The sequence below is a fragment of the Globicephala melas genome, chromosome 8 (assembly GCF_963455315.2).
Source record: "Globicephala melas chromosome 8, mGloMel1.2, whole genome shotgun sequence".
Classification (NCBI taxonomy): Eukaryota; Metazoa; Chordata; class Mammalia; order Artiodactyla; family Delphinidae; genus Globicephala; species Globicephala melas.
Genome location: NC_083321.1, coordinates 20,305,549 through 20,329,037, shown reverse-complemented (window position 1 = coordinate 20,329,037; position 23,489 = coordinate 20,305,549). Strand labels below are relative to the sequence as shown.

At 34.0% G+C, this 23,489-nt stretch overlaps 1 long non-coding RNA gene across 2 annotated transcripts in view; it reads left to right on the top strand.

The window, feature by feature from the left end:
* Positions 1 to 2,762: 2,762 nt before the first annotated feature.
* The window catches only part of LOC132597749 (uncharacterized), a 37,725-nt gene continuing 16,998 nt past the window's right edge, over positions 2,763 to 23,489 (top strand). The window contains exons 1-4 of one of the 2 annotated variants that reach the window (XR_009565037.1): positions 2,763 to 2,872; positions 11,623 to 11,729; positions 13,978 to 14,141; positions 23,277 to 23,329. This is a non-coding gene — a long non-coding RNA (uncharacterized lncRNA). The remainder of the gene's footprint in view (positions 2,873 to 11,622; positions 11,730 to 13,977; positions 14,142 to 23,276; positions 23,330 to 23,489) is intronic. The other variant, XR_009565038.1, reaches the window with a different exon arrangement.

Sequence of the window (23,489 nt, the reverse complement as noted above, 5' to 3'; positions counted from 1 at the left end):
TGGTCAAGATGTCTAGCTTTATGCTAGTACCATACTGTTCTGATTACTATAGCTTTGTAATATATTTTGAAATCAGAAAGTGTAAAATCTGCACCTTTGTTTTTCTTTCTTGAGGTTGTTTTGGCTATTTGAGGTCCTTTGAAATTCCACAACAATTTTAGAATTATTTTTCTATTCCTGACAAAAATGCCATTGAGATTTTGGTAGGGATTTCACTGAATCTGTATGTTGCTTGGGGTGATATGGACATTTTAATTATATTAAATCTTCCAGTCTATGAACATGAGATGTCTTTCCATTTATTTGTGTCTTCTTAAATTATTTTCATCAGTGTTTTGTGATTTTCAGTGTACAAGTGTTCTGCCTCCTTGGTTAAGTTATTCCTAAGTATTTTATTATTTTTGATTCTATTATAAATGGAACAGTTTTCTTAAGCTGATTTTCAGATAGTTCATTTTTAGTACATGAAAATTCAACTGATTTGTGTGTGTTGATTTGTGTCTTGCAAATGTGTGGAATTTGTTTATTAATTCTAACAAAATTTTTGTGGAATCTTTAGTGTTCTCTAGATATAAGATCATGTCATCTGGAAACAGAATTAGTTTTACTTCTTCCTTTCCAATTTGGGTGTATTTATTTCTTTTTATTGCCCAATGGCTATGGCTAGGATTTCCAGTACTATGTTGAATAAAGGTGGTGAGAGAGGATACCCTTGACTTGTTCCTGATATTAGAGGGAAAGCTTTCATTTTTCAGCATCGAGTATGATAGTACCTTTGGACTTTTCATCTATGGTCTTAATTACATTGAGGTTAGTGATTTCTATTCCTAGTTTGTTGGGAGTTTTTTTTTTTTTTTTTTAATCATGAAATGGTATTGAATTTTGTCAAATGCTTTTTTCTGTATAAATTGAGATGATCATGTTTTCCCCCTTTATTCTGTTAATGTTATGCATTACATTAATTTGATTTTCACATGTTGAACAATCCTTGCATTTTAGGAATAAATTTCAGTTGGTCTTGGTGTATACGTTTTTTAAATGACAAAACTGAAGTTCAAGGAGGTTAGTTAGTTAAATAGATTCCATGCTACAGTTAAGTTATAGAGCCAGAATTCAAACCAACTTCTGACTTGTCTAGAAGCTTCCTGTTTAACCTATGTAGAAGTTTCCTGCCTTGGAAGTGTGGAATAGTGTGACTAGATAATTTGTGGTTTTGGTTTGAGAACTCCTTCACTAATATTTAAAGTTCCTGATGACTGATTGATCATATTCTTGAATCAAAATTTCTGAACATGTCTCTTCTCTTATAACCTGCTCTTGTTTCATCTCCGATGTATCAATAGTCTCCACTGCCTTATGCATAGCTCAAAGCCTGTTTTCCCTGACCCCCAGGTTTATCCTGTGCTGCTATTTGCTGCCAGTGCCCTTCACCCAAGCTCCTCATTTCTTTCAGCAGCTATACCTGTACTGAACACTGTATTTTGCTATAGGAAATATCTGGCAGCATTATCCCACTTGGACCACTGAGAAACACTTTATATTCTGAAAGGAAATGATAGATTGCAATAGGTACCCCCATGTTAGCCTATTGTTTTTATTTAATCAAACCAGCCAATTATAGGTAATTTAGAAATAATACAAAATTATTTGGTGTTTGGAGAAAATTACTAAATAGCCTGACTTTCTGGGAGGTAAGGATAAATGCCTTCAGTGACTAACACCAGGCTTGGGACACAGTAGTTGAAGTGAATTTGGGGCATGAATGAATGCATGCCTGAAAATGAGTTACTGAGGCATCCTGAATGATTCTCTACTTATGATTTTATTTCTTATATAAAACAAATGCATTACATTAGTAATTTCATTAAATTAATCTAAGTCTAAGAACTGTGCAAATGCCATGTTATCTATATTAACTGTAAGATGTGGTGATTAAGAAAGTGAGTCCCTTACAGAATAAAAATAAAACCCAACTTGGAAATAAAAAGAAAAGAAAAATGAAAATCAATCTTGGGTGTGAATCTACCAGTTATACATTATGTGACTTTTGGCAAGTGCCTTGATTTCTCTGTGCTTCAGTTGATTTCTCTGAGCCTCAGTTGATTCATATGTCCTCAATAATAAATGTAAAGTCCTAACAAAGTACTTGGCACTTAATAAGCATCACATATTTTCTAGCAACTATTATAAGAGAAGAATAGCTTTAGGTTTAGTCATTTTTATCTATAGCTCTGGCTTGAAAGCCTGACTTGGGGACAGAAATTTAAACCCAGGTAAAGGTCCCCAAAATGAAAGTAAAAATGTTAATTCATAACAGTCCCTTCTGGAATATTTGTTGGTTAATTGAGATGCAAGGTAAATTTTCATCCCATAAAAGATAATAAAAATAACAATAATAATAACAGCAGCAATAACAAAAACAATAACACTACACTCTGTGACAAATTCAAATCTTGTTACAGGCATGGTGAACCCCTTTGTATCAACTTCTGCTTTCAGTCACCTGTTTCTAGCTTTCAGTATTTTAGTCCTGAGCTGCAGAGTTTTCATCAAAGGGGAGAAAAGGTGGGTAAGCCACAGAGAATGAATACAGGATAATTTTGAGAATCACCTGAAAGAACAAGGGGCTTGCAGATTCCATTTAAATGTGACGCCAGTTAGAGAGGGCATTCTGCAATCGCAAACACACACAGCATCTATTGACTTCAGTTCTCTGGCTCTTTCCCTGCAGAGCAGATCCAAGCACAAAGCCCCCACTGTCTTCAAAAGGAAGCTTTGTGCTTGGATGGGCTCAGCAGGAAGAAGATGAGAAGCTGACCCCTGGTTCTTTTTCTTTTCCCAGATGTCTTTGCCTACAAGATACTGTGCTAAGGTATGCAAATGCTGTACAATTTTTAGTATGTTCATAGGAAGGTTGTTTAAGAAATGGCAGTTGGGAAGTGCATTTTAGACTTCATTGTGCTGAGCTACATGATGGCAGACATACAAGTAGTCCTGAATTTGAACCTTGCACTTAGTTACTGTGATAAAAGTTAACCTTAGACCAAATCAAATATATCTTAACAAGTTGTTACATAGAGTCTATCTTCAACTGTATGCTAAAGCAACCTAAATACCTCTAAGCTAGTCAAGAATCCCCGTGATATTTTGGCTTGGCTTTGGAGATGTTAAATGAAGAGTTCGGATATTGTTCCCATTCTTACTCAATTCCTCCTTGGTTTCAACTCCATGAGGGAGAAAATTATCACACCTCTTTAGATTTGTTCTATATAGTTTATTAGATCCAAATGTGGTAAGAAACTCTGGACCAATTCTCTAAACCAGCTGTGTTTCTACATACTACAATATTGCATTTTGGACATAACTTTGCATGTTGTAATAGCACTCTGAATGATTGAGATAATTCAAATACCCTCAATGTTCGCTGTGGATATGTAATTGAAGTGAGGCTGGACCAACATAGTTCAACATCACTGGACTGTATTTTCAGAAAAAAATGAAGAAAATTTAATAGAAGTTACTTTAAACATTGATTTTTAGAGTTATTGAGAAAATATTAAATAACACCTCAAGGTCTTTTTTTTTTCTTAAAGTTCTATGAATTACTAAAGACCACCCTCCATTTTTAAAATCTGATTGAAATTTATACTTTTTACCCAGGGTGATTGTTTTCAAAGGCAATTCGATCTTTGAAGGATTCAAAGAAACTAATATATATATATATATATATATATATATATATATATGAGATTTTTGAAGATTGAACATTCTTACTGTATTCTTATATGGTGTATTTTAAATTTGGATTGTATTTTCCCAGGAGTGAGGAAATATTTCTTTGCATATATGCAACAGTGCTAATAAACTGAAGGAACTCATTGAATGTAAATTAGAAAAGAGTATGATATTTCTACTGTTTACTGGGAACACAAAATTTAAAAAATATATACATGCCTTGATCTGTCTCAAAAGAAGCAGCCATATTTCATTAAAAAATATTACATCATAAAGATTATTCTATTTTCTAAGAAATAAACTCTAGGAGGTTCAGTTGATTTTTATAATATTTTATAATAACTAGTCATGAACTTAAAATGTATTATTAAGAATACTCTAAATAACAATTACTCATGCAGCAATAGAATGCTTAGAATATTTAGTAAAATATTTATTTTCCTTATTCATTTTTTTCATGATAGGTATTAGGTTTAATATGTCGTAATTAAAAATTTCAAGTATATGCCAAAATGAAAATAAAGCAACCCCCATATGATTTTAACCATCAAATCTGTAGCAAAATATTTCATCATTACTGCTTTCTCTCCCTTTTATTTTTTTTATAGGAGAATTCTAAGGCAAATCCCAGACATCACGTCATTTCACCCATAAATACTTCAGGGAATATTTTTAAATAATTTTGTGAAAAATAAAATAAAGGCATCTGCTAATATACCTGTGAAATGATGACATTTTAAAAATTACAACTTTTAAAAATACTGCCTAACATCCAGTCATTATTAAAATGTCCCCGATTGTCTAAAAATAGTTTTGATACAGTGTTTTCTCCTATGTATTTTATTTATTTATTTTTCTATTTCTAAAGAGTTTATAATTAAGAAAATAGAAAAACAGGAGACTCACAAATACACACCTATTGAGAACAGATAGTGAGTATATAATTTTTATAATGAATCAGTTCTTATAACTCATTTATGGATTTAAAAGGAAGAAAAAAAATAAGATGTTTATAACATAGATAGGATTTAAAAGGAAGAAAGAAGATGAGAGTTTTATAACATAGATAGGATTTAAAAGGAAGAAAGAAGATGAGATGTTTATAACATAGACAGAACCAAGTGGAATTTTACTATAAAAAATCTTATGAAAGGGTGTGAATTAGATGCTCTCTCTGGATTGCTCAGAACATCTTAAAAGGCCAACACTTAGTTCTTTTACTTTAATCGTCTACTGCTTTCTTTTGGTAATGAGTATTGATGACTAGGATGAAGGCAGCTCTTTTCTATCATTTAATCTACATAAAATAATTCAATCTGTATTAGAAATAGTTCTGAGGGAAATACTGCATTACTTATTATTTTTTCTTTTTTTTTGTTTCCTTTGACTTTTTTTTTTTAACATCTTTATCAGAGTATAGTTTCTTTACAATGGTGTGTTAGTTTCTGCTTTATAACAAAGTGAATCAGCTACACATGTACATATATCCCCATATCTCCTCCTTCTTGCGTCTGCCTCCCATCCTCCCTATCCCACTCTTCTAGGTGGTCACAAAGCACCGAGCTGATCTCCCTGTTATATGTGGCTGCTTCCCAGTAGCTAGCTATTTTACATTTGGTAGTGTATGTATGTCAATACCACTCTCTCACTTCGTTTCAGCTTATTGAAGTTAAAGTTTGCTTTAACTTGTTTGGATCTATAACAACACAGAAAAATAATATGATTCAATGTGTTTCATGAAAACCTGGTTGGAAGACATACACCCAGTCTATTTTACACTTAACCAATTTAATCTATTTGCTAAATATGTTCTCTAAATGTGAATGCATTTTCACTCTGTGCCTTTGTTCATGTTATTCTATCCTCCTGGAATATCCCTTCTCTTACTTCCCATCTTCTGAATATTTGCTCATCTTTAAAGTCTCGTTCAAATGTGAACTGTTCTCTGTGGTCTTCCCTGGCTCTCTCAAGTAATCCCAGGTGGAATTTGTCAATTCTTTCCCAATACTTCTATAGCATTTTGTTCATGCCAACTATCAAAAATTAGATAATTGGATTGTATTTTGTAAAAATGAATAAGCAATCTCATAATTTTTACGGCATCCTATTTTACCAGTTCTGTGTGTACTGTTTTTGACATTCCTGCTTACCCTAACCAAATGTCATAAAGATATTCTCTTAGAATTTCTTCTAAAAGCTTCTTTGTTTTACCTTCACACTTAAATCTGCTCTCCTTCTATTCTCCTGGAGAGCTAGTGTAAAACATAATTATTACTTTCATAGATGTTTGGCTGAATTTCCTGGCAAAACCCTGGAATTTCCTCTGTGTGAATGTTTTAACTAGTGGATTTAATTATTTAAACTAGATTTAGTAACACTCAGATTTCCTATTTTTTTAATGCATTAGTTTTGGTATTTTTTTTTACAAAGTTGTCCATTTTGTTTAATTGTCAAATACTTGTGAATATCCTCTATTTTTAAATGTCTGTATCACTGGTGGCAATATCCATTTTTCATTCTTTCTATCGACAATTGAGGTTTTCTAACATATCTCTCTTTATCGTTCTTCAATTAATATTACACAGAACCAACTTTTGGCTTTACTCACTTTATTTCTTATCCATTATTACATTTCAGTAATTTCTGCACATTATTAATTTTGTTGAGAATTTAACTTGATCTTCTTTTTCTAACTTCTTTTGGTGGATATCTAGATAATTGATAATCAGGTCTTTTTCTTTTATGATCTATCCATTGTAAGCTACACATTTTTATCTAATTACTATGCTATGGTCATCCGTCAAGTTTCTTTATGTCATATCTTCATTACTTAGTTAACTATATTTCCCATTTTCCATGCTTCCTTTGTGCTTTTTGTCACTTATAGCTTATTTAAAAGTGTTTTGCTTAATTTCAAAATATACGGGGATTTTTCTAGTTGTAAAATTGAACTGATTTTTAGCTTAATTTCACAGTGGTCAGAGTTTCTCTGAATAATTCCAGTCTTTGAAACTTTTGAAGTTTGCTTTATGAACTAGCATATTGTTAATTTTGGTACATTTTTTATTTGCACTAGGAAAGAATGGGGGTTATGTTTCTGGTTTCAGAATTCAATATATTTCATTTAGATCAATCATGTTAACTTTGTGGCTCCAGTTTTCAGTATACTTTCAGGTTATGATGAGGTTGTTCTTTCCTTTTTTAAGAGAGATGCCTTCAATTATTTCATTATGATAGTGAATTTATTTTTCTTTAATTTATTTTTCATATTTTTGTTTCTATTTTTACTCTGTATTATTGGGTGCACACATATTTAAAAGTGTTATACAGAATGAAATGGCTCTTTTGTGGTTCTACAATATCATCTTTGACTTTAACAATGCTCTTGCCTTAAACTCAATTTTGGATGAAATTAGTATAGAAATGCCAGTTTTTCTGGGAGTGCCATTGTACTTCATATCAGTTTCCATTCTTTTACAATTTATGTTTTCTTATATTTAGTATACCTTTTATAAGAAGCATATATATTTGGATTTTGCATTTTTTACAGGCTGAGAATCTTATTCTTTTACTTGTAGTATGTGGTTCACTTGCATCTATTGTAACTACTGTTACAGTGTGTTTATATCAACACTCTTCTGTTTCGTTTCTATTAGACCAATTAAAAAGTTTTGTTTAAACATTTGGCCATTAAAAATTGATCTATTGTTTTTATCATTTAATCTTTCTTATTAACTTCTTATATAATAGTTTTCTTAGTTTTTATCTTGGAGATTAAAACATGAATTTTACGGCACTCTAAATGCAACTCCTGCTAGAATCATTTATTGAGGTATAATTGATATACAAAAAACCTGCACATATAATGCACACAATTTGATGAATTTGGACATATGTATATACCCATGCTACTATCACCACAATCAAGGTAATAAATCTATTCATCACCTCCAAAAGTTTTCTTATGTTTTTTTTTTCCTAGTAAGAATGCTTAACATGAGACCTACCCTCTTAACAAAATTTTAAGTATACAATACCATATTTGTTAACCATAAGTATTATGTTGTATAACAGATCTCTAGAATTGTTCATCTTGCATAATTAAACTTCATACCCATGAAACAGCACTCTTCCTCAATTTGAAACCTTGGTGCTACCTTTTACATTACTGTTATCATGTATTTTCAATCTAGATACATTTTAAACATTATGACACATTACTAACTTTGCTTGCAATAGTCAACATTTATTTATGTTAATTCATATAATTATCCTTTCTATCATTTTTATTCCTCTAGCACACACACGGCTGAAAAACCTCCTTTTGGATTTAATGGAGGCATGCCAGTGCCAAAATGTCTGTTTTATCTTGTCTAAAAAAAAAAAAAAATAGTGTTGCCCTCAGTTTTGAAGAACATATTCACTGGGTATAGAATTCTAGGTTGGCAATTTCTTCTCTTGCTCTTTCTCTTCACCTATCATTCCTTTTTTCTGCTTTTTACCATTTCTGTTGAGTCTTATTGCTGTGCTTTTATGTTATTTGGCTCCCTCCCACTCAACTCCAGAATGTTTTGAAAATTTTTCTCTTTACTTTTAGTTTTAAGCATACTGGCTCTGGAGTTTCTGGGTATGGTTTCCATTGTATTTATTCTGCTTGATATTCACAGTGTTTCTTGACTCTACAGAATGATGTTTTTTACCATTTTTGGAAAACCTCTCAAAAGTATCACATCAAATATTACATCAGTCCCATTCTCTCTCTACTCTCTTTCTGGAATTAAAAATTCAATCATTTAAAAAACTTTTATTGCACCCCACATGTCTCTTACACTCTTTGAAAAATATTCTGTATGTTTTACTTCTGAATTTCAGTTTGGTACTTTCAGTTCAAGAATCACCTTTGATGTGTCCAATCTACCAAACTTACCTATTGTTAAAGAGCGTTCTCATATACTCTTCACCCAAATTCCCCTAAATTCATATTTTACATAGCCATGGGGCATTTATCAAAAATAACAAATTAACATTGGTACAATAGTGTCAACTAAACTGCAGACTTCAAACAGATTTCAACAGATTTTCCACCAATGTCCTTTTAACTTTCTGATGATACAATTCACAATATCACATTGAATTTAGTCCCCATGCCCCCATTATCTCCTCTAATCTGTAATAGTTTCTCAGTCTCTCCTTGCTCTTTTTTTATAACCTTGAGAATTTCAAATACTACAGATCAGTTATTTTGTAGGATATCCCTCCATTTGGATTTCTCTGATTTTTTCTCATGGTTAGAATAGATTTATGAATTTTAGGAAGTATAATGCAGAGATGAAGAATAACACTCATAGCATTATATCAGGGGATATGTATCAACATGATTTATTACTGGTCATACTAGAATTAATCACTTGGTTAAAGTTGTATTTTCCAAAAAAGTTACTCTTTTTTCCTTCCCTTATTCTATTTGTTAGAAGCAAGCCTGTAGGTCCGGACCACACTCATGGGAAAGAGGAGTATCAAATAATTTCAAATCATATGTAAAGAGCACCATAGTAGTTAGTAAATTCTGGAGGAGATAATGTGAGGTCATGCAAATATCCCATTTCTCTTTACAATTTCACCCACTAATTTTAGCATTTTTTTCTGTGAAACCTGCCTATAGCAATTATTACTATGTTCTGTTCCTCTCATAATTTTGATTTTTACATGTATCATTCGTATTACTTGGAATTTTTCTCTAAGAAATATTTTTCTATGCCTCTTCTTTATTTAATATTTTATTTTTATCAATATGGACTCATGGTATTAATTTTTTCTTTGGTTATAACCAATACTATTGTTGTTTATTTTATTGCTCAAATTGTTCCATCTTCAGCCACTGGGAACTTTTATTTTCTTTTAACATGTCTTTATACGTTTTCTTTCTTTTTTTTAGCACTGCCTTATTTTTTACACTGTGAGGTGCCCCAAGATCATATTATATTTTCTCTGCTCCAGCCCTAGAATCAGCCATTCCTCCAGGGAACCAAGGTTCCTTTTATTGTAAAATGGTATTTAGAAAGTAATAAATGAATGCTATATATGCTAATTGCTACTGAGATGTCATTACCTCTAGGCTCTCTCAGTGGACAGAGCTAGAAAACATATGTATGTATCTGTAATTATTTCTATATCTGCATGTGTATTAATAAAAATAGGCATGCATTTATACTGATAACCCCGTAATCTAATCAGCACAATAGGGTTAAGTTTAGCCTCTCTACTTACTTATTTGTTATTTTTTTCTGAGACATATGTCTCCTATTATCTATAATTTATTTACTTATCTGTTCAGTCTCAGTATACACATAAAGTACTTTCAGAAGTGCTAATCTGTACCTTGATTAAATAAACAAATTTACCATCTAGAATGCAGTGATTATATACAGTATAAAATGACTTTTGACAAGGATGTCAAGTAATTCAATGGGGGAAAAAAAGTCTTTTCAAAAAATGGTGTTGAATAATTGGATAGTTCAACAGCAAAAATGAACCTTACAACATATACAGCAAATATGCATATGACATGGATAATAGACCTAAATGTAAGAGCTGCAAGTATCAATTGTCTAGAAAACATTGGTGACCTCTGATAGGTGAAGCTTTGTTAGTACACAAATACAGGAAACAAACAAAAAAACCCACTAAGTTAGACTTCCTAAAGATTAAATATATATATTTTTCCCATTTGAAAGACACTATTTTGAAAATGAAAGAGAAAAAAACCCCAGACTAGAAGAGATCATTCACAACATATCATGTGTTTGTTAAAGAGTTGTATCCAGAATATACAAAAAGATCCTACAACTCTCTCTAAGATGAAGAGCCCAATTTTAAGATATAAGAAAAATATTTACATATATGCTACTAAAGAATATATTAAGATGGCAAACAAGCACATGAAATATGTGCAACATCCTTAAGCTTTAGTAAAATTCATATTAAATCTATACTCATTAGAATGGCAAAAGTAAAAAAGATTGACAATACCAAGTGTTGGTAAAAATATATAGCAATTAGGACTGTCATTCTCGTATATTGCTAGTTGGAATACAAAATGACACAGACAATTTTAAATACAATTGACAGTTTTTGTTTACAAAGGGAAACGTACATTTAACATATGATCCAGAGATCCCACTCCTAAGCACTCATCCAAAGAATTGAAAACATATGGCTGTATAAAACTTGTGTTTAAGTCATAGCAGCTTTATTCATTATAGCCCCATACTGCAAGTAATCCAAATAAAGACGGTCTTCATTTTATTGCTTTATATTCTCTTCAACTGTGTATTCTTAACATTTCTTTTCCAAATATTTTCTTAGTTTTTTTCTTTTTTTAATTCTAGAGATGCCATTCCTCCCTTTCCCCTGCGACCTAGGCTTTCAATTCATGCTGTTAATTCATGATCACACTGAACAAACACAGTCATGTCTAGTTCTTCTCTTTTCACTGATATAATGCTCAGTGGATTTTTCTTTACTCTGTTCACACTTTATCTAAGATGCATGTATCTTCCTCAGGGCATTACAATGTGAGGTGCCAGATGTTAAATTCTACCAGTTTCTCTGTACCTCACAGAACAGGGCAGGGAAAATGGGCAGTGAGAAAGTCAAGCCTTCCACTATGTCTTCATTGTGATTCTGCTAAGTATGTTCTAACAAGTTTCTGGGAACTTGGTACAGGATTCAGCTAACTGAGTTAATAGCTATACTATCAATATTTCACCACTCCCCAGGCATCCCTTATTGCCATGCAACTTGATTGTACTCTCTCAGTCTGACTTAGTGACCAGTGCAATAGTGGTAACTGTAACTCAAGCAATAGCTTTGTCATTTTCCCCCCAGGCTCTCAAATCCTGCCCACGCATGAGCTTTGGGTGATTGGGCTTATTCCATCTGTCATTACCATGAGGACATGCCTGGGCTAATGTGCTGGAAGGCAAGAATCACAGGTACCATTGTCTCCATTCCCTTTTGTCCAGACTACAGCCGACTGAATGCCTGATATGTGAGTGTTCCAGCACCAGATGAGCCACACAGCCACACCCCTAAATCACTGAACTGCAGAAGCATTATCAGAATAAATGACTATCTGTTCTATGTTTGAGTTTTGAGGTGCCTGTTTACACAGCACTGTTGTCTCAAGGAATAACTTGTACAGTGACAAATCCTTTTCCTTTATGGCCAGAGATTTTGCTATCCTGGTTTAGCATGGGTCCCTGGAGATTTCTGTAAGAAGATATAAGCTTAGGCTCTGCTCCTATGTATTTCACTTGGATGCATCAAGCCAAACTTTAAAGATTATTTATCTTTTGTATGACATCACTCTTTCTTCTGTTAGCTACTGATTTAGTACTGTTGGTGCTTTCTGCTCATTTATTTTTTCGATTTTGGAAGTTCTGAACTGTGGTTTTACTCTACTATGTTAAACAAGCTGCACAGTTATTTTAAACATGGTAGTACCTCTCTCTTTAGATATGAAAAAAATATTTTAAAGCACTCTTAAATTTGAAGCAAGAGCTGTTCAGCAAATTGTATACCATGTATGATATAAAATCTTTAGTTTTCAAGACAGATTTATACAGCAAGAATTTAATATATAATAAATACATATTTTAAAACATATAGAAACTATTTAGATGACAAAAGAGATGAATTCATAAGATGCTGAGCATTTTCCTAGCATATGGTTGAATTTCAATTAAAGAAAAAATATAAATACGGTTTGAAAGCTATTCAGCATTTAATGTTTAAGTATTTCTCATAGGATTTTTAAAAAAATCATAGTTCACTTTACTAATAGTAAATGTGGGTTTGGAAATTTTCTAAGATTCAGTCTTGTTTTTCACGTCATGGCCTAACCATATTATTAAAGAAACTTACAGTGTTTCCTCTATCCCACCACATGCTGCCCATCTCTGAATCACTACCTGAGCAAACCCCAAAGACAATACTCTGTCAAATAACATTTGATTAAATGGAATGACCATCTATCATCAGAGCACAGTGATTAAAATGTCCTCTGATATCAACACCATCATCCATTAGTTAAAGGTAGAATTCATTTCAGCAGAGAAAAAAATATCAACCAAATAAGGTACTACAAATATGATTAATCAGCTTTTAATTACTTAAGACTCATAGAACCTTTCAGAAAGGCAGGAAAAAACTTTCCATAAAAATATCTAAAGATAAACCAAGGATGAATGTATAACATTTGATATCACTGAATGCTCACAGTGGCATGTGCGGTTTTCTTGAGATTTTAGCAAAGTACTGTCAATCTTGCCTTAGTATTCTGCATTTGACTTAGATGTGTATGTTTCAAATGACAAGATTACCTCCCTGACCAAGCTTTGTCAGTCTCCTCTGAATCCTATTCTCCTGGAGGCTTCAATGTTTGGAATTCTGTGTTCCTCTTTACATTATCCAAAGGTAGCAAGAATCTCACTAAGTCACTTTAGCAAGAAATCCCACCCTGGATATCTGATCTCCCTCAATATCTGATCAAATCTTATCCCTACAGTTCACTTTGGCCTGTTTTCAGAGAGAATCCTGTAAAGTCCCTTTAGCTAGAACCCCCTCTACCCCTGATGCTTCCTCCCAGTAATTTTTCATCCACTGACCCCTCCACCCAGCTCCTTGACTATAAATTCACACTTTTCCTTGTGTTCAGAATTGAGCCCGCTTCTATACTGGGGTCTCATTTCCTCTATTTTAGTACTTCCTGAATAAAAGCTGTTTCTACCACTTTAACTAGTGTTCAGCTCTGGCTTACTTTGACACAACCAAGATAAAACAAGTTACCTTTTGCTTAGAGAAATAACATTTTGGATAGCACAAAAGAGTAATTTTAGCATTAACTGTTATAACCCACTAGAATCATATAATATGTGATTAAACAGTTCTCAGAAGTTCTGAGAGTTGTGAGAAGACAAATGGGGCTCTTAGTTTATGCTGAGGAGGGATCGACAAATTGAAGAAGAGATGTTGACAGACTTTAAACAAGCATTCTTTAATCCAGTGCCTCCTTCTACTCTGCTCTTAACAACAAGGTAGAAACCAGAGTATATTTAGTCTAAATATAACAACAAATTGATTTCTTCTGAGGGTTAGCTTAAGTTCTACAAACATTTTTTTTTTTTTTTTCCCGGTACGCGGGCCTCTCACTGTTGTGGCCTCTCCCGTTGCGGAGCACAGGCTCCAGACTCGCAGGCTCAGCGGCCATGGCTCACGTGCCCAGCCGCTCCGTGGCACGTGGGATCTTCCCGGACCGGGGCACGAACCCACATCCCCTGCATCGGCAGGCGGACTCTCAACCACTGCGCCACCAGGGAAGCCCTACAAACATTTTTTTAAATCAAGTAAGAATATCTAATTTTATATTGTTAAATTTCTAAAAGATGAATGCTAACCAACAGATTTGCTTACGAAATTTTTGATACTATTTGTATTCAGAGGTATACAGGTTCCAAGGCTATGTACTCATAATGAAATGTGCCTTAGAAAAAATCCATTTCTTTACACATGGCATGATATAGCAATAACTCACATTTACAGCACTGCCTCTGATTTTACAGTGCCATATATAGAATACTCTAGGGTCACCAAGTTGAGGCTAATACTGTTTTCCAAATGTTCCTGGCAGTTTCTTAACTCAGTGCTCTGTTCATGATAGCCCTGGTGCCTGGAACACCGTCTTCCATGTATGTCTGTGTTCCGTAGAATAACCCATTCTTAATACTCCCATACCATCTCTTTCAGGTAGCTTTACTGAATCCACTTGAAATCACATCAGTCACTTCACCTTGCCCCTCAGTTCCTCTTGTGGCCCCCCCTTTTTTCTTCCACTATGATTTTTTCATTTTTCTGATTAAACTTATGTTTGGGAAAGAACCCTCTTAATCATGTTTCACAAGGCAGCTAGCACTCACCATACAAATATAAATATAAAGTATAAATATAATGACAACAATCAGAAACTTAAAAATCTACCATAGTTTAAAAGATGTGAATGAATTTTATAATATTCTAGCAATTTCTTCTATGTGGGATAAAGGAGGAAGTAAGTATAAGTTTCATGATAGTCACTGAGTGCAAGAAGGTACTCTGCTGGAGATGTTTTTGGCCTGGGGAGATGGGTCAAGAGGTTGCCTGTGAAAATTCACACAACTGCAGGCTTCCAGCAGAGTGTTTAACTTGTCTCTAGAAATTTGGGGCTAAGGATTACAGGGTCAGATATCACTCTGTGACTTTCTTGTCACAACAGTTTCTGTGACGTTTTAATAAAAGTGAACACCTCATTAACTGAGACAAATTTTTTTTTCTGGTTTGTGTTTGTATAATGGAAATGGTAGAATTGTTGAATTGATAAGATGGGAGAAGGCAAGTGAAGAGCCTGACAATCCCAAACTTTCTAGAAAATGTTCTTGAACTTAAAGGAGACACCCTATGTCATATTAGGACACTTTCCACAATTTAACTTATATTACAGTTAGTTATGTTCAATTTATATTTCTAAATAAACTTTAAGCAACTTGAATGAACATATCATATGGTCTTTTATGCAGCTCAACACATGACCTAATGTTTTACATATATCAGGTGCTTAAGCGTTTGAGTTCAGTGTCTTCATAAGATTATTTTGCTACCTTGAGTTAACTGATTAATTAGTCCACCAGATCAAATATTAATATAGCTATGATGATTGATTTTGGCTGTGGGTTGGCAGGCTATAATTCTCATTTTTTAATAGTTGTTACCAAATGTCTAAATAATCCAAAAATATTAACATGGTATTGTACAAATATAGCCAAAGACAAAGAAAGTTGAATTAACTACCATAAGCTTCTAGAATTTTATGACTAGAATACAGGGGAGATATTCTAGTTTCTCTCACTCATAATACAATCTCCTTCTACCTTAACATATTTACCTAAGCCTGATTCTTCCATTTTTATGTTAACCTTTTTGTAACCAAGTGGACATAATAACTCATTTTTTGTATTCATCATAGTATCAGCCAGGGCTTCTACTCAGTATTTGTTAGTGTATTGAAATTCAGCTTTATCAAACTGAAGAAAAGAACTCATAATATTCTCATCTTCCTATTGGCTTTTGCTTCAGTAGAGGTTTACAAAGACAGATAAGCCTTAAGACAGTGAACACTAATGTAGCTAAACAGGTAAAGTACTTAACAGAAAACCATAAAAATGAAAGTAGCATTATAGTCCAATAAGAAGTACGAATGTGAGGTACACGATAAAATAGCAGCATATTACAGAAAGATTTAAACTAGTCAGAGAGGTTGGGAACTTTTCTTTGAGGAAGTAGGATATAAAAAAATAATATGATATTAGTTAACTAAGAAAAGATAGAAGGAAAAAGTTATCCAGTTAGAAGGATAGCTAAATCCCCATGTGCAGAAGAATGGCATGACAAAGAAACTGAATAATTTAGTGTATGTCTAATAACAGACAGAAAGGGAAATATCACATGAGCCATAGCTATAGAAGTAAGTAGATGCCAAACCACATAGGATTTTGAAAGTACTATTAAAGTCATGTTAGGGTCTTTAGCTAAGATCAACAGGAAACCAGGGAAATATTTTAAGCAAAATTATGACACAACTTAATTTCTGTTTTGAAAAGTTTACTTGAACTGCAGTGCAAATAACCGATTATAAGATGAAAATATATGCAATTGGACCCACTATGGTTAAGGTGGCAGCAGTAGATTTGATAAAACAGTGGATTCAAAACATATTTGAATTAAGGTGAGAGAGGTGTCAAGAGTGACTCCTAGATCTTTGGCTTGCCTATTTGTTATCATTAAAAATCTAGAAAAAAACAAAAGGGCTTATGTCTTGTAGGTTCCAAGATGGCCCCCAACAATCCTTACTATCTGGTATTACCCCCTCTCATTCTGAATCATGACTGACTTGAGTACCTGAGAGAATACTGTGGAGGTGTTATTGCAGCACCTGTGTTGGTCTCTTGGGGAGACCATCCATCATATTGTGAAGACACTTCAGCAGCCCTCAGGAGAAGCCCGTGTGGAGAGTAAGGGAGGCCTTCTGATAACTGACAGTACTGATTGGCCAGACTTGTGAATAAGGTACTTTAGAAGCTCATCTTCCACCTTTCCTCAAGCCTTAAATGCCTGCAGTCATGGGCAACATCTGACTGAATACCAAGCCAAAATAACCTAGTCAAGCCACTCCCAAATTCCTGACTTAGAGAAACTGTGAGAGAAAGTAAATGTTTGATTTGTTTTCAGCCTCCAAGTTGTGAGGTAATTGGTTACACAGAGTTAGATAACTAACAGCTGCAGAAAGTCTCTGAGGTTGGCTTTGGGCATATTAAGTTTGAGCGGCCACCACATATCCAAGAGGAGATTAGAAACTGGCAGTTGTGTACATCCACCGGGAGCTGAGAGGAGAGTCTGGATTTGACATGCAAAATACGGAGTGACCTGCATATCACTGGTAGTTGAATCACCTACAGGAAGAATATAGAATAAGAAATTAGGCCTATGAAGAAACTTTGGGGATTTCAGCATTGAATGGCTGGGAAGAAGAGGATAGGAACACAAAGAAATACAGACAAGAAGCGATGTGGGGGGTAGGAAGAACTCAAGTTGTTCAGAGGAATGTGTGATTTAAGGAGGAAGGTATGGTCAATAGTATCAGATATTGAAAGATCCCATAATATAAGTTCAAAAAAGCATGTTGGATTTAGAAACATAGATTTCTGACCTTACTGAGAATTGCTTATGTGTATTATTTTGGGAGGAAGCCAAACTGGAGTCCATTGAAAAGACTAGAGACAGTGGAGAGAGGGAGTGAGTGTAGAACAGCTTATCAGCTCCCTTCAGAGGCATCATCTATGTAGCAATTCAAAGTGTTCTCTAATTTGGCTATCTGGAAGTCACACTGAATCACTTTCACGGTTCATTTGTACAGTCAACTAGAGATCAAGTCACATCTATTACTCTTGATTTATGATTTAAAATGGTGATCACTTAATATTAGAGCCATCAAAATAAACAACTGTTACAGAAAAAACAAAAGTAATGTTAATATTTTTATGCTCCCCAATGTAATCATATAGAAAAAATCCACACTCAACAAAATCACAAAGCTTTATAATAATAGCAGAAAAAATGGGAAAAATAAAAAATGAAGTAAGAGATAAGGAATTATTATGAGTTCCTACCACAAATTCAATAGTAATGGACATATTTTCCTAGAAATTAGTGGCAATAATCATAGGAGAGAAATGAAAAAAATACAGGAAACACAATGTGTCCAACAAAAGAAAAGAGCATGAGGGAATACCACAATAGTTACTCAAACCTAGAAATTCCCCATTAGTCTGATTGCATATACATGGATGGTAGTGTTCTATTAAAAAAGAGTGGTTTCATGCCACGGAGCGGCTGGGCCCGTGAGCCATGGCCACTGAGCCTGCGCATCCGGAGCCTGTGCTCCGCAACAGGAGAGGCCACAACAGTGAGAGGCTTGCGTACCGCAAAAAAAAAAAAAAAAAAGTGTTTTATTTTCTTTCCTTCTTCATCTACAACTTTACAAAGCTCCATATTGCTACCTGCCCTAGTACATCTGAAATTGCAGTCCCTTAAATGGAAATGAGTATTTATTATCTCGTGTAATCATTTTCACAATCAAAATGGAGAGTAAAATAAAGAGGAAATTTCTCATATACTTATTTCCTCATTAAGAAATGCTACATGAGACAACTATAGATCAAAAGTGCAATCCTGGGCTTCCCTGGTGGTGCAGTGGTTGAGAATCTGCCTGCTAATGCAGGGGACATGGGTTCGAGCCCTGGTCTGGGAGGATCCCACATGCCACAGAGCAACTAGGCCCGTGAGCCACAGCTACTGAGCCTGTGTGTCTGGAGACTGTGCTCCGCAACAAGAGAGGCCGCGATAGTGAGAGGCCCGCGCACCGCGATGCAGAGTGGCCCCCGCTTGCCACAACTAGAGAAAGCCCTCACACAGAAACGAAGACCAAACACAGCAAAAATAAATTAATTAACTAATAAACTCCTACCCCCAACATCTTCAAAAAAAAAGTGCACTCCTTTCTCTCATTTGTAAGTACAAATAAATCAGATATTTAATAAATAATATCATAGTAATTCAAAGAAAAGGAAAACTCAAAATTTATGTTTGGCCACATATTGCATTTCATTATAGATTAATAAGCCCAACAGTATAAACCAAAGACATTTTCTTGAAATTCTCAGTTTCTCGATTTAACACCCATTATTCAAAATGAATATGGATGTATTATTACACTTTTCCCAACCATCTCCACCTTAAATCAGTTTTGGATAACGGCATATCTATGTTTTGCCTATTCATGGCTATCCATATTGCATATCTGAAATTATTTTTTAAATCCATATTGTAGATGTTTACTATATAGCAAAATTGTTGGTTTTCCAGCTCTAAGAAAATCATGGATTTGTCCTCTGATGTCACTTTTTCTATGTCACAGTTCTATACGTCAGAAGTCCAGGGGTCTTGGCTGGGTTCTATGCTCAGTGTCTCAGAAAGCTGAAATCCAAGTGTCAGCCAATTGTATTCATATTGGAAATTGGGGTCCTCTTCCAAGCTCATTCCTTTTCTCCACAGACTTCACTTCTCTGCAGTAATAGGACCAAGATTCTCTTTAATTTGCTGGCTTTCAGCCCCAGGGGCCTCTCTCAGTTCCTTAAGACTGCCACATTTCTTCTCACATCATCCATTTTATGCTAAATCCCACAATACATCCAGCCCTTCCCTTGTTCTAAATCTCTCTGACTTCTGCCATCAGACAAATACATTTCTTTGTTTTTAAGGGCTCATATAATTAGATAAGGCCCAGCAAGATCATCTCCCTATCCTAAGGTCAACTATGACATATAACCTAACATCATCATGAGAGTGATATCTCACCATATTTACAGGGAATTAAGGTGTGTTATCTTTGGAAGCCATTTTATAAATTCACACCAGGGAAAAAAAAAAAGTGTGATTACTTCAAAAAGTAAAAGGCAAGTCTACAATGGTTCCTTCAGACTGCAGCATCTCAATACATTTATTATCTTCCCTAGCTCTATTGCCCAAAACTCAAGGTCAAGTTACACACCTATCCTGCATGTCATTCCCACCACAAGTATCTGTCTTTGGGTGGCATTTAATGTTAATCACGTTCTTTGCTTTCCATTAGAGTAATTGTTTGTCTCTCTCCCTCCTGTGGAAGATTATTATGTCTACAATCTATCTACGTAAGTGTTGTGGTTGTAAATATGTATCTTCTCCCTTGGTGACTATTATATACATAATCTGTTACCCTTTTCCATTAAGCTAATGAATGGTTGACACTTGTGATTAGAGCAATCTGGCACCTTTAAATGTTGTCTTAAAAGTAAAAAATTGAAAGAGTCCACAGTCAAACCTACTGAACAACATCTGTTTTGCATTCAGCATACAGTAAGAAGTTCTTGCTTCCTACTGACAAGAGAAGATATTAAATGGATTATGACTTAATTTCTCTCCTACTTTAGTCAAAGCAAACTTGCTGATTCCACAGTTTAGACCCTGCCCTTGGCTTCTTTGATGATTAAGAAAAACTTTAAAAAGACAAATTTTGGAGATAGAGTGCAAACTCTTGTTTACCACTGATTATTATAATAAACCAAATTTAATCAAAATAATGGCAACACAGTTATGTGTAAGTTATAAGTCTGAATCTAATCATTGGAATCATTCTGTGAGAAGACATTTTGTTCCTTTTCTACCAGATAAGTCAAAGGATTCAATAAAAGGTGACCTAACAAGAGGATACATTTTAAATGAGCTTTCCTTGGAATCTTCAATTTAGCTTTGAAATGTGTGAAGAAATAGATGACTCTTTTGAGATGCTTCAGATTTGACCTCTCATATGAACTTCACCCTTATATATTCAACTGGTGTTGGAATTTCTCTACTTTAAAATTCCTACTTTCAAGACATAACAAACATATCAATGTTAACTTTTCTCCTTCCCCACTTTTGCATTAATACTACCATGATTTTTCATTACTAAGCTAAAATATTGGTCTAGACATTTTCCTTCATATTCTAAATTAAATTTTTCACTAAGGCTTGTCCTTGTTTCCTGCTTGCTCCACTGCTGCTACTTTAGTCTACTGCTCTATATCACCTCAATCTTAAATTACTATACAATCCGCTAACTAGTTCCCTTACCTTCAGCAGTCTCCGTGTATTTCAGTCAGGCTAATTCTTGTTAAACATTGGTTTCATCATGTCAGAAAAAGACTCAAAGACTTATTATGGCTTCCCACTTGGGATCAAGTCCAATTTCCCTCTCTTGACTGCAAAGCCAAATATTCCTTCAACTTTATTTTCTATTACTTTTCACATACACTATCTATTGCAGTCTTGTTCACGTTCTTACTATCTTCATATAAAAGATTTCTTTTTGTCAATTTTTTGCACCAATTGCAACATAGAATGCTGTATCATATTCTCTAATTCGAAATTGAGAAATCTAACAAAATTGTTTTGAATGAAGTTAAAAACAACTAAGTGCTACTAGAGCATCTTAAGGAAAAAACTGAACGAAACTTTTGGCCAATCCATTACATCAGACCCTGAACTGGGAGCTTTACGTTTATTATTAGTTAATTTAATTTTCACACTAATACGGGGTAGGTATTTTTGTTGTCTTCTCTTTCTGATAAGGATACTAGGGCCCAGATGAGGACACTAAGGCAGAGATAAGGAAACCAAGGCTACACAGTGATAAAAATATAGGGCATTGGTTCTAGAGTCTAACTTCCTAAATATTTACCCTATATAACAGGTCATCATATGGAGTTGCGGTCACAGTGTAAGAGTCAGTGAAAACATGGATAGAAAAGGATTCCTTTAAGACAATGTTGGGTTTATGCATTAAACCTTACCCAAATCTCTACACATTTTAGTTACAGGAGCCAATAGATGCTGTATTGTGTGTGGTTTTACTGTTCTTCTGTTTATTTTGTTTACTCTATTCTGTTTGTTTATTCATTTGTTAACGTGTTAAGTCAGGTGGAACTCATCATCCTAATTTAATCACAGTGTGTTCACTGAGAGAATGAAAAGTATTCACCATAATGACCCAAAGTTATGAGTTTGGTGGGCTCATTGCAAAATGGCACCCTAAATCTACAACTGTGACTTAAACAAATATAATTTTTATGTGTCATGATGATTCTCATTTTCCTGTTTTGATTCAAATAAGTGAATAAATGCTCATGATTTCATAAAGCAAAATCCACCACATGATAAAATAAATCTTATTTCTATTTCCTTTATCTTGCCTGCTCATACAGTATTGAATAATATAATTAGTACACAAATATTGCAAAACAAATCATTTAAATACTATTTGATTCTCTACATCATTAGTGATTCAGCACAGTACAATTTATTTTCCTTAATTAAAAATATCAGTCCCAGGGGATTGGATGGTTTGCAAGAACATTATTGACAGGGGATTTATTTATCTGTTGTTTGGTTTGTTTACTTATTTATTACCTCCAGGTCACTGAGCCTGATCAAATTGCAGTGAGAAGAAGTTATTATTATAAAAGGGGAGTCTCCTGATGTGCATGAGTGACCAGGTTACACCAATATTGCTCCTCCACATAAAAGTATGGACATTAATATCACTAATGTGAATGTTTGCACTGAGACATTACTTCATGCAAGTCTATTAAATGAAATTTTGACACTCTTTTCAAGCAAACCACCCTTTCCAAGCTGATTAGAATACATTGGCTGTAGGTAAAAATGTTTTCCTGCATTTCTGGGGTTGGTCTAGGATGAAAAAAAGTATGGGTAATATTCCCTTTTTAACCTTTTCTTTCCAAACCATTTTCTACTCTTGGGATCATTTGAGCAATTCCCACTACAATTTATTCTGGTTTAAAACAAAATCATCACATACATTTCTACTATTTACTTACGTGCTTTGTCCTCAGTTGGCTTTCTAAAAGTACACAGATGTATCTGTTTTCTTGTATATATATAAATAATACATGATAATTGTAAAAAATGTTTAAAATGAGAAGGGAGTTAAATGATATTACTAAAGTCACTGAAATATAATGACATATGGTTGGTAGTTGGTCACTGTTACTGTTTTGGACACATATGAGGCATTTAGCTACCATAGTGATATTGGTTATAGTTAGAAAAATATGATCTCCATTGCCTAGAGTAGGGCTTGTGTGTAGTGGGAGGTCAATAAATATTTGTTAATATAATTCATTAGATATGGACATACATTTTGATATATACTATTGCAAAATCTATAAGGTGTACTATTACTCATTTTTTTTCTAAATCGAATTTACAACTTAGAAACAATAATATATTGGGGTGTTTTAAATTTTTGCATACATTAATTGTAAAACTTGACAAATTATCCTTATCTCTGACAGGAGCCAATCCATCTTACTTCAGAGTTAAAAGAACTTCCAGCTGGATTAAACAGGTGAAGAGATAACCATATTGTTTTCATTCCAATTTTGAGATGGGGCAATGAAGTAGGTTTTTCTTTCTGAACTCTGAAATAATTTTACAGATATGGCTTTCTCCTTTGCTTAAAGTCAGTCTGTATGCCCAGTGTTCTGGTGATATATGACTGCACAAAA